Source organism: Chinchilla lanigera, unplaced genomic scaffold, assembly GCF_000276665.1.
Source record: "Chinchilla lanigera isolate Chin_1 unplaced genomic scaffold, ChiLan1.0 scaffold00020, whole genome shotgun sequence".
NCBI lineage: Eukaryota > Metazoa > Chordata > Mammalia > Rodentia > Chinchillidae > Chinchilla > Chinchilla lanigera.
The window spans coordinates 28,536,961-28,549,869 of record NW_004955421.1 but is presented as its reverse complement, the minus strand read 5'-3'; the positions used below and the strand labels follow the sequence as shown (position 1 = coordinate 28,549,869).

At 38.2% G+C, this 12,909-nt stretch overlaps 1 pseudogene; it reads left to right on the top strand.

The window, feature by feature from the left end:
* The first annotated feature begins 898 nt into the window (after positions 1-898).
* Positions 899-12,470, top strand: LOC102011451 (annotated as a pseudogene).
* The last annotated feature ends 439 nt before the right edge of the window (positions 12,471-12,909 follow it).

The following is a 12,909-nucleotide window of genomic DNA, read 5'->3' as shown; positions in this document are numbered from 1 at the left end:
AGGCAGGAGGATCACCATGAGTTCGAGGCCAGACTGGGCTACATAAGCAATTACAAGGCCAGCCTGGACTACATAATGAGACCCTATCTCAAAAAATATCATGTATGATTTGGATCATGATGACTCAATAAACCGTACACTAGAAAACATATCTGCTACATATAAATTATTATTAATTATATGTAGCTTGTTTCTAAGATACACTACCAAAGTAACCAAGATAATTATTCAAAGTATTTCTTATATATGATAAATTGAAGGCCCATATAACATGAAAAAATTATCAAAAGTATGCAACTGTATTTCCTGATTAAGGAAAAAAGACTGAATGCATTAGAAACCATTTTCTACAATTTAACAATGAAAATAAAAGACCACTTTCACCTATTCAGCCCTTCCAAACATTCAGAGTAGTTTTATAACAGAAATTTCACTTTCTCATTAACCTGTTTGTAAGAGAATTTTCACCCTTTCATTAACCCGCTAATAATGAAGCTCAGTATAACTGCAAAAAGTAAAATTAAAGTATTTTTAGCTATGTAAGTCAAATGACTTTGACCTGTACAAATGGAGTTAATAATTTAAATTTTTAGAAATGTAAACCAGCAAAGGATGGTTGTGTCCAGAGCAAGAAGTGCTTCCCGTGGAAGGGAGGAACTCTGGTAGGAAACGGCGCTGACAGAGCAGGAGCTCGGAGGACCAAGCGGCGCCCCGGTCTCCCGGCCATTCAGCGGGCAGCTGGGAGGGTGATGTGCGGGCACGTGCTGCCCCACTGGAGGCCCAGAACTTCCTAGCAGATGAATACGCCATGCTCGAGTAAACCCATGGAAGAGGCCCCCTGGGCTAGCTCCTCAAGGTCTGGTAGATGACAGGAGGAGCTGAGCCACCCCTGAAGTCCATGTACCTCTCTTCTGAGCCCTGCAACATCTCAGACTGGTCGAGGCTGGAAGCAACAGTGAAGGCCCCTGTGCACGTGGCCCCTCCCCCTTTGCTGTGTCCATCACTGTCACCATTATTACCACAGTGTCACAGAACTTGCAGCTGCAGAGAAAGACCCGATACACACTCCCTTGCCATCACCTACTGTGCATCTCCTCCTACTGTGCACTGCGGTTGTTCTCCAAGGAATATGGACCCCGCAGGCCAACAGCCCCCGTGGGTATGCTGGGTGGTGTTTGGGGCACAGCTCAGTGCTGGCGAAGGGATTCTCTTCACTCTGGCCTTGCTGGCTCTCAACACCTGCCTGGTGATTTGCTGGCCGCTGGAATCTCTGTCCTTAGTAGATTCAGTGAAGTATAGGATTCTGGCTGGGGTTTGGGCAGTCATTCTATCCAAGAACATCTGCTTACTCCTCACAGAGGGCATCAGCCCCACCCCGGCTGCTATTTCAACTCTGCACCCCTTGTCCTGTGACCTTGAGTGGCATACCTGCCAGGACCACTGGCATGATTTTCCTTTTCCTTCCTCTGTCTGTCATCCTTGCAAGTTCCTTTCTGATATATCAGGAAGGGAAGCGTGCTGGTCATTTCTTTAAGTCAAACTCCAAAGCAAAGCAAGCAGTGCTTATTCATCTGCAGGTGAGTTTGCAGGTAGGGCCAACCCTCCTGGTCGTGGGTTTGGGAAGGAAGTTTGGGGTGCTTTGCTCTGCTCTACACCTGGTCCTTTGGAGTCTGCACGTGCCCGGTGTTTTCGCCCTCTGGTCTGTGGGTTCCAGAGCGCAGAGCTACAACGCAGACGTACCACTGGCTGTGCTCTTGGGGGAGCTGTGCGCCCTTGACGACTGGCGGGCAGTTTGGGCAAAACCTCAGCCATGCGCGTGAGCAGCTCCGGTGTGAATGGGCCGTCACCGGAGGCCGAGGACCTGCCTTCCTTTCAGCCCCAGCCTGGAACTTCACCTGGCTCTGGGAGTACACAAGTAGATCAGAGTTATTTGTTTGGTCCATAATTTTTTTTTCCTGTGTACAATGACTTGGCTTCATTGAGATTATTGAGGTGTGTTGAATTCTCAACCCAGAGAGCATGTCTGACAGCCTGCCCTGCTGCATTTGAGTGGTTAGGCAGCTTTTGAGAATGTACGTGTTGTTCAAAACTGAGGAATGTCCACGGTTAAGATGAAGAGAAGTCTGGCTCTTCCTCTTACACTAATCAGCGGTAGTTTGGTCTGCAGAGAGCAATAGAAACATCAGCCAAATAAGAGTGACTTCGAAAAGTCAGAGGTTGAGAACCCTATACATCCCAGGTCTACGTGCAGCTCTGCAGTCAGCAGGCTCATTCCCTTTACTCTGCCGTGAGTTCGTTCTACCTCATGGCACAAAATAGCTGATAGTGCTCTTATCATCACATTTGTACTTTAGCCCATAGGAAGGAAGAAGGGGCAAAGGGTCTGCGCTCATCTTTGAAAGACATTTTATAGGAGTTACTTATTTTCATTTTCTACACCCAACTGGCTAGAATGTAGACACACAACTAAGTTTGGCTTTAAGGAAGAGTGGAACATGTTTTAGTTGGGTAGCACCATCCTCAGCTAAAAATTGGAATTCTTAATACTAAGAAAGGTACAAGTGTGGTGGCACATGTCTATAATCCTAGCACTCAGGAAGCTGAGCCAGGAAGATTGCCATGAGTTCATGGAAAGCCTGTGCTACATAGTGAGTTCAAAACCAGCCCGAACTACATGGCAAGACCTTGTCTCAAAAACAAAAACAAAAACAAACCAAAAACAACAACAAAAATTACTAAGGAAGAAAGAATGTATATTGGAAGACACAATTATTTTAAGGACTATTTCCTTCTCAGTCTAATAACGTATAAATTAAAAATAGTTTAGAATCAGTATAAACAAATGCTCCTAGATTACAGTTAGAGTTCACTGTTCAGGATTCCAGGAAGCTTATGTCATGCTAAGAGCTCCCAAACACAATGGCCCCAGTAGCAGAACATCTAATTGATTCAAACATGGGAATTAACTCATAATTTAAATCCTAAAAGAATTTAAATTTGAGGCAGCAATGTGAAATAAATTTTTCACAGACAAAAGAATGTAAATCATTTACAAAGTGCGTGTAGAAGAGACAATTTTAAGTTATAATTTGCCCATCATAACTTCTACGTGATACTGTTTAAGAATGTTTCTATGATACATTTGGGGCAAATTTTTGCAGAAGCAGAATCATTTTTTGAAATAAAAACATCTGTATCTGAATAGAATTTCCATAGTTAAATAATTTTGTTATTTATTATTTTCAAGGAGAAATGACTGCATGTAAAAATGGATGTAGCTTTTGTTTAGCAAATAAACCGTGCACTAAATACAATTTGCATTACCTTTGATTGTAAAGTTTACACTGATCACCACAGTAAATCGTCATAGTAGACAATACTTTTGAAGTAGGGTTTCTGCATGTAGCAATAGTTTGGCAATCAGAAATCTCTTTCAACTCTTTCCAGCTGCATACTTTATAGGAATAAGTCAGGCTAAGAAAAATTATGAACAGGATCAACCTACTTGGAGCAGAGTTAGAGAGGAAGACATATTCCATCTCAGTGCAGGGAGTGCCCCCAGTACAAGTGCTGGAAATCTCTCTTGTTATCCTCCCATGTGTGAGAATGCAGCATTCAAAGAGCAAAGATTAACACAGAACACAGTTTGGAGACCGTCAAACTATGTAATGAACTATACTGACAGCTCTTCATTTCTTTCTTATTTTTGTTACAGTGCTAAAAAATTAATACAGAAGAAATTATGTGAAGATGACAGATTCTTGCATTGGTCTTTCTATCTCTATTTCTGCTTTACTGACACAAATTCTTTATATTTTTTATTTAGTTCTTTAGGAGGTTATTCTAATAGTAAATAATCCTCCAATAGTAAATAATGGACATCTAACAATACTTTAAATATGTCAATTTATGAGAACATGTATAGCTACTCTGCTATAAAATATAAGGATTAAATTCAATTGTGATATTTTTTAGCCCTTTTCTCTCAGTTTGAGTTGCTTATCAGTTTAGTTTTTTGGCCACCTTCTACTTTCCTGCTAGTTATCACGTTGTCCTTATGCTGTCAGCATATTCACTTCCATATTCACTTTTACATCCACTGTATGTATACATTATTTAATTCTAAAGGTTTAAAAAATGGAATGCATTGTACTGCATAACTATGTAAATAGAGCTCAGTACAGAATCAAGTTCTTTATAACTGACCATTATATTTCTCTGTGAATACTACATTTCCGGAACAATTGCTCCAATAATGTTGATTTTAGTTCACTGCTCTTGTGCACTAGGTTTTCCTTAAAGTTTTCTTTTTCCCTTTAGATTGCAACTGTAATGTTGTCATATACTTTGCTGTACTTGGAAGAGGAACTGTGCTTTCTCAGGGTATCATCAATATTATTCTGCTTCTGTTTCATTAAGTCAACTTCATTCAACAGCTTGGAAACACTCTTTTAGATCCACTAACTAAACTCCCCATTCATTATAGGACAGATGAACAGCTGTCAGCCTGGATCTCCTTTATACCAGTCCCCTCACATTTTCTAATTATTTTTATCCTTTTTTGCTGAGAAAACATCAGACGACTTCTTTCAAAATGGTGCATGAACGGGCATCTAGGGCCACATTGCCTCAAAGAACTTTCAGTAGAAATCACAGGTGACAGCTAATGTGAACATTCGGGTCACTCATCACCCTCTCAAAATTAACAGTCACCAGAATCAACTTCTGGTTTTTGTGTCAGTTTATACTCCCACCAACAATAAAGAAGTGTCCCTTCTTACCCATGGCCTCCCCAGCATTTGTTATTGGTTGATTTCTTGATGGTAGCCGTTCCTGCTGGGGTTATAAGGCATCACAGTGTTTTTTTAATTTGCATTTTTCAAATGGCCAGTGGTGTTAAACATTTTTTCATGTTTTTATTGGCCATCTATATTTCTTCATCTGAGAAGTGTCTATTCATTTTAGATGCCCATTTTTTTATTAGGGTCTTTAAATTTAGGGATGTCTAATTTTTTTAGTTCTTTAACTATTCTAGATATTGGTCTTTTGTGTGAGGAGTAATTGGCAAAAAGTTTTTCCTGTTCTATAGGTTGTCTCTTTATTCCATTAATGGTTTCTTTTGCTGTGCAGTTTTTTACTTGATGTGATCTCCTATGTTGATTCTTGTACAGTTGGGATTTTGTTCAGAAAATCTTTGCCTATACTTACGTCTTCAAAAATTTTGCTTATTTTGTTTTCCTTGAGATTGTTTCTGTTGTAATATTTAGATCATTGTTCCATTTTGATTTGAGTTTAGTGCGTGATGGTAGATATATGTCTAGGTTCAACCTTCATCATGTCGATAGCCAGTTTTCCCAGCACCACTTATTAAAGAGGCTATCTTTCCTCCAGAGAAGGGATTTGGCTCCTCTTCAAATTTTGTTTTGAGGTCATGTATCCTTTTTGTGGTTTTTGTGTTGTTTGGATTTTGTCTTCATTGTTGTTTTATTAGGTATTTTTTAGTTTTTAAAATAAATAAATAAATAAATAAATAACACTGAATGTTTCTGTATCTTCTGCTCTGTTAATCCACAAGTCTATTTTTTTGCCAACACTACAGAGTTTTTGTCACTGTAGCACTGTAGCACTTAACACTGGGATTGTGACGCTCCCTACACTGCCCTTTCTGCCCAGTATTGTTTTTTTTCTATTCTAGGTCTCTTCTGGTTCTATACGAATTTTAGGATTGCTTTCTCCAGTTTTGTGAGGAATGTTATTGGTATTTTGAATGGAATTGCCTTTAAATTTATATAACAATTTTGAAGTTTGACCATTTTGACTACATCCGTTCTGCTATCCAGGAGAAGGAGATATCTTTCCATTTTCTGATATCCTCTTCAATCTGCTCTTCTTTGGCAGGAGGTTACTGGCATTTGAACCCAGGATCTTGCTCTTGCCAGGCAAGCATTGTGCCACTGAGCTATATCCCTGGGCCCCCAATCTGCTTTTTCAGAGTATTCTAATTTTCACTGTAAAGGCCTTTCATTTCCTCGATTAGATTAATTCCTAAGTATCTCATTTTTGTTGATGCTATTGTAAAATGTATTATTTCCCTAATTTCCCTCTCAGTGAGTTTGTTATTGGTGTACAGGAATACTACTGATTTTTGAATCTTGACTTTCCATCATGCTACACTGCCAAATTTGTTTATTAGCTCTAGAAGTCTTCTGATAGAGGTTTCGGGGCCTACTACGTACAGGATCAAGTCATATGTAAATAATTATAACTTAATTTTTTCCTTACCTGTCCATATACCTTTTATTTCTTTCTCTTGTCTTATTACTCTAATTTGTACAGAACTATATTAAACAGAAGTGGTGATAGTGGACATCCTTGATTTTAGAGGGAAAGGTTTCAACTTCTTTCCACTTAGTATGATGTTGGCCACTGGTTTTCCATAGATGGCTTTTATCAGGTTGAGATAAAGAATTTCTATTCCTATTTTCTTTAGTATTTTTATCAGAAAGAAATGTTAGATTTTGTCAAATGCTTTTTCCATGTCTACTGAGATAATCATGTGATTTTTTTTGTCCTTGTTTCTGTTTATGCTGTGTATTCTATTTTTTGATTTGTGCATGTTGAACCATCTCTGAATCCCTAGAATGGATCCTACTTGGTCATAATGTTTGGTCTTTTGTTGATTTGCTGCATTTTGTTTGCCAGTACCTTTTTGAGGAATTTTCCATCTGTGTTAATTAAAGGGACTGGTGTATAGTTCTCTATTGTAGTTGGGTCTTTCTCTGGTTTCAGAATCAGGGTAATGCTTGTTTCCAGCAATGACTTTGGGAGTACTGCTTCTGTTTGATTTCATTAAAGAGTTTGAGGAGTACTGGTATTGGGGATTTTCTAAAGTTCTTGTAGAATTTTGCAATGAATCTATCAGACCAGGAATTTTCTTAGTTGGTAGGTTTTTTACTTCTTCAATTTCACTGACTGGTAGTGGCTTATTCAGGAATTTTATGTCTTCTTTGTGTAGCTTTGATAGTTCATATGTATCTAGGAATTTATCCATTTCCTCTGAATTTTCCATTTTGTTAGAGTACAATTTCTCAAAATGTTACTGAAAATCTTCTGGATTTCAGCAGAATTCACTGCAATTTCACCTTTTTTGTTTCTAATTGCATGGATTTAATTTTTTTCTTTCCTTACGTAAAATTAGCTAAGGGTTTGTCTATTTTGTTTAATCTTTCAAAGAACCAATTCATTGCTTCTTTGTATTTTTTACTCTAAATTTCACTAATTTCTGCCTGGTCTTTATAATTTCCTTCTTCATATTAGCTTTGGGTTTGGATTGTTCTTGATTCTCTAGGACCTTGAGGTGCATCATTAGGTTGTTTCTTTGATGTCATTCTGGTTTTATGATGTGAAAATTCACTGCTATGAACTTAGCTCTTAGGTCTGCTTTCATTGTACACTATACATTCCAGTATGTCATACTGGAATTATTGTTTGATTGCAGAAACTGTGTAATTTCTTCTTTAACTTCATCTGTGACCCACTATTATTCCAGAGGGTATTGTTTAGTTTCCATGTATTTGTATATTTTATGTAGGTTCTTTTGCCATCGATTTCTAGTTTCATTGCACTATGATCTCATAATATGCATCAGATAATTCTGATTCTTTTGAGTTTACCTAAGCATGCTTTATTGGCTAGTATATGGTCTATTTTGGAGAAAATCCCATGTACTGCTGAGAAGAATGTGCATTCTGTTGTTGTTGGCTAGAACACTCTGTAGATATTAAATCTACTTGTTCAAAGGTTTGGTTTAATTCTGCTTTCTTTGTTGATATTTTGTCTATTTGATCTGTTCATTTGTGATAGTGTAGTATTGAGGACCTTCATCCTATTGTATTGATGTTTATCTGACTTTTCATGTCCATTAGTGTTTGTTTTATGAAGTTGTGTATGCAGATATTTGGTGCATATATGTTGATAATTGTTAACTCTTCCTATTGAAGTTTCCTTAATTAATATGTAATAACCTTTTTGATCTATTTTGCTAAGTCTTAGCTTGAAATTCACTTTTTCTGAAATTAGGAATGCAACTCCTGACTTTTTCTGTGTTCCCATTGCTTGGACTATTGTTTTCCATTCTTTTATTTTTAACCTGTGAGTATCTTTTTGAATTAGATGTTTTCTCATATGCTGCGTTTATTGGGTATTCTTTCCTGATTCATTCACCAATCTGTGTCTTTTGATTGGGGAATTGAGACCATTCTTATTGCTAATTATTGCTGAGAAGTATTGACTTATTTCTGTTATTGCACTATCTTCTTGTTGCTGATTTCCTCACTTTTCTCCCCTTTCCTTAGCTGCTCATCCTGCCAGCTGGATTCATCCTTTTTGACTTCTTGACATTGCTGGCTTCATTGTCACTTTCTAGGCTACTTTTGAGAATCTGAGTTATTTTGGTTTGATGGTCATGAACATCATGAGGTGCTCCTTGTCATGGAAACTTCTTATTTACCCATTAATTTTAAAGGAAAGTTTTACAGGATACGTAAGTTGATGTTGGAAGTTGTTATCTATTAGAGTTTAAAACAGTTCACTCCAAGCCTTCCTTGCCTTTGTTTGTGTAGAGAAGTCTACTTGATTCTAGTGAGTTTCCTCTGTATGTGATTTATTGACTTTCTTTAAAAGCTTTTAAGATTTTGTCCCCGTGATGGGTTTGTGGAATTTTGAGTATAATGTGTCACGGAAAGGTGCTCTTTTGATCATGTTTATTTGCTGTTCCTTCCCTATATTTGGGAAGTTTTCTGCCATTATTTTTGTGAGGTACTTTCTTGTGCCATTTGTGCTGTCTTCTGATTTTTCACGTATTCCAGTTATTCTTAGATTAATCTTCTTTGCATCATCTAACAGTTGTTGAATCAGTTTTTCACTTTCTCTTGCTGTTTTTAAGGTGTCTTTGAGTAACTGATCTTTGAAAGCATCATTCTTTTCAAGTTTTGAAACTCTGTCTTCAAATTGGTCTGTCCTGCTGCACACACTTTCATTATGAATTGTAACCACCTGCATTTCTGATTGAAATCTTTTCTTGCACTATAATTCTTTGGTAAACTGGTCATTCATATTTTGCATCATTTTGTTTAGCTCATCTAGATTTCTATTAGTGTCTTCAGAAAGCTCTGGCATCTGTTTGGTTTTTATTATATGTTTAGCTATATCTTCTCTAATTTGAGTATCTCTTTGGGCTGTTTTCTAAACTCCTCTGCTTTGCATTCAAGTATAATGGATCCTTGGTTTACAAACCTAATTTGAATTATGATTTGGAAAAGATGGCTGCATTTCTATTTGTGTGCAGAAGATGACTGTGGTTGTGTTTGACACTCAACGCAGAATTTAAAACAGAAGCAAAGTTTTGCCAAAGACCTTTGTTTGTGAAACAAATTGTGTGCAAACAGAAGCATTTGTGAACTGAGGTATTACTGTAATTCAGATGTGTGCCCTTACTATTCTGCCCCTTGACACCCCCTTGGTTGACTTTGGAGGAGTTGGGTGTTGGTGAGGTATTTTGTTGTCATTTCTTCCCATGTTTCTATTATTTCCGTTTGTTCATTTGTTTGCTTTGTTTTGAGCTGAGGTGTGCGGATGCTTGTAGTCTAAAGACTTTGTTGTTGATGGAGAGTCCTCACTAGCTGCTTTTTAGTGATGCTTCTTGGGCACGCCTGGCTGTAATCTTTTGCTGTAGCTCCAATATTTGACCACCTTCTGATTTTGCAAAAGGATGATTTAGTGTACTTACCCCAGCAACCAAGTTCTGTGGGAATGTGCTATAATATTGTTAATGTCATAAAGGCAATCTGAGTGTTGACTTACAGAGAAATAGTGACAGTACTGACTGAGACAAATTAGATATTAGTCTGCCATAAGAGCTAGTTATGTATCACCCTTATTCCAAGGGAAGAAGTCATCAATTATAATGTCAATATTAAAGCAACCCAGGCATTGACTTATACCTAATATGTACTGAATGCGATATCTATATCTCTGCTAATGATAGAAAAGAATTCAATAGTAATTCTGCAGAGTTAACTATCAAAAGGTTAACAAGGCTTTATGGTTACACTGTTAAAGATTTAGGGTTTGGGAGGAAAGGATGAAAAAGAAAACTTGGAAACCTCAAACTCCGTGGTGTGAGAAGAAGGAGAAAGAAGCAGCATAAAGGATCCTATTGGGAAGCAGAAGGATGTCTACAGAATCAGATAAAGGCAGAAAGAAAAACTTGCAAGAAATAGAAGATAAAAGAAAAAAGGTAGAAAAAAGGAAGAAATTATACAGAGTAAAAAATAAGAGAACTGATTAAGGTGAGAAATTTTTAAAGGGAAAGAGGAAAAGTAGAGAAATGAAGTAAAAGAGAGTAGAAACAAGGACTAAGGACAAAGAAAGGTTGCCAAACCTTCAAGAAACCAGGGAGGAAGACAAGAAGAAAGGAAAAAGAAAAAATCAAAACAGAACCAAAAAAACTAAGAACAATGTCCACACACACAAAGAAAAATCAAAAACAACTTTTTTAAAAAACACAAAAGTACCAAAATTTTAATGAGCAAAGAAAAAAGTTTCTCATGATTTCAAGGCTGTGCTTACCTTTCGGGGTCTACAGTGTCGTGTCAGTGTCCAATTCAAGGCGTCACTTTGCCCTAGTGGTAGATGGAGGAAGTCAGAGCCCAGATCCACATGAATAATAACCAGCAAGCCAGCAGTGGGATTAGGGTTCAGTGCTGGTTTGGGAACTTTCAAATCCACAGAAATTGAGGCTGAACCTGGCCTCTGGCTATCAAGGTGGGGACTGGATCGTACCACAGTCTGGGTGTCTCTTGCTGGCCTGACCACGCTCCCTAACCATCGATGTCTCCCGTGGTTGTCGCTCACCGAGGTGCTGTGGGAGTTTAACACTGGGAGGCCTGAGATGAAGCCAAACCACAGCTGTTCTGAGTCCCAGGTTCATTTGGCCCCTCCCTGGGGCGCACCCCACCAAGCGCCCTCTCCAGGTGATATGGCAGATGCGTGGTCTGGAGTCTCTCATCAGCTGTTGTAGCATACAGCATCCATTGCTCCGTCCCATTGGTGTGTTTCTCCCTGAGGACCTCTGGAGTCACCTGTTCTCAGTGTGTCTCTGTAGATCCAATCGTCCTTTCTCACAAGCCAGGAGCCAGGAGCCAGAGAGAAAGTGCAGACTGCCCCTTCCTTTTTCTGTATTGTAGTCTACCTCTTCAATTTCTCTGCAGGCTCCAATTTTCACATAAGATCCTCCTGGGTCCCAAGGATCCACCGTCCTGTTTCTTTTCTTCCCCAGGTTGTTATCTTCCATTGCCTGCATTGTGAAACTCAGAGAAGCTTACTTTTTGCTGCTACTACTCCGTCATCTTCCTAGAAGGCTGGTCATGGGTTTCTGAATGCTGAAAAAGCCGCTGTTCACTGGATGCAAACCTCTGGCCAGCTAAGCTTGCTGTGCAGGAGGAGCTTTGCAATTCTTAGGTCACAGTCATTTTTCACTAACTTACAGAAAGTCCTGGCCTTCTGACTGTCTTTTGGACTGTGCAAGGCATAGTGAGGCCATATTTACCTGGTTTAGAACTTTTAATTAAGCCACCTCTTCATGCTGTGAGTACAGTCTATTTCTTTGAAGGATGCAGGAATAGCAAAGAATTAGGGTGGGAATAAATCTGAAAGAAGATTCAATACACAATCCCAACCACACATCCTCTCAGAAGACTGCTTCGCTGACTTTCAACCACATTGCGTTGCTCTGTGTTTCTCTTGCCTTCTGAAGCACTTTCTCCTAGAATGACCTTTAAATTTTGTGCAGATAGGCTCCTGGAGACATACCTGTTTGTGTTCTACTGCTATAGGAATCCCACAGGCAAGGAACCTTTAAACATGGCTGCAGGTTAAAGAATGGAAAGTTATCCCTTTTAAGAGTGATATGTTATTGAAAGAACTCAAAAGAGAATATTAAATATTATTTCTTTGCTTTACCATAGTGCCCCAAAACTTAGATAGTGATTAGAATTGAAATTGTATATATATAGGAAGTTAATGTTGTTGAGTAAATATTCTATCACATAATAAAAACAAACATATTCATAAAAGATAAGAAATATATGCTGAAAAGCAAAACTTAATTCCAGACTGGAAAATATAATTCCCAAATAAAACAGGAAATTATCAGTGCATGTTTCCTTTTTATGAGTTTTGTTCAGCAGGAACTTCCTTGTGACGGGTCAACTTCAAGAACACGAGTGCATCACCAGGAAATCTGCAGAGCACAACACAGCGTTTTCCATAAGAAACATGACAATCTCACTGCCAGAGGGCGGATCCCACTCTCACCTTCTGGTAGTGAGGATGGAGAGGAGGAGCGAAAAGCTAGACTCCAACTTCACTCTGTCATCCTGCGTGAAAACCAAAAGTATGATATGATTTAAAAACCAATCAATGGTAGAGGAGGATAAAAAAGCACGGCTTAACTCAGACAAAGGTCTAAAATAAACAAAACAGCCAGAAAAGCAGAAAAACTTAAATTGTATAAATGATATTCATAAAGTTAGATAAACATAACAATATCAAACTATATCCTATCTAAGTGCAAAATATGAAAATAAAGCCTTAAAATTAGAAATTTAGAGTACCACTATGTGAATGAAGTTTGAAAAGATGAAATAGTGAGTGGGAAAATACGGTTTCTCTTCTAAAAATGAGCTAAAACTAGAACTGAAAACGAAACAAGGAAGAGGAGAAGCATGTTTTCTGTGGGCCTCCATAAACTCCAAGTGAAGATGAGGCAGGCATGGATTTTCCCACACTGATACCTTGAGTAGCATTGACACAAACTGTATAATTTAGGAGCAATCAACTGAAAAAACT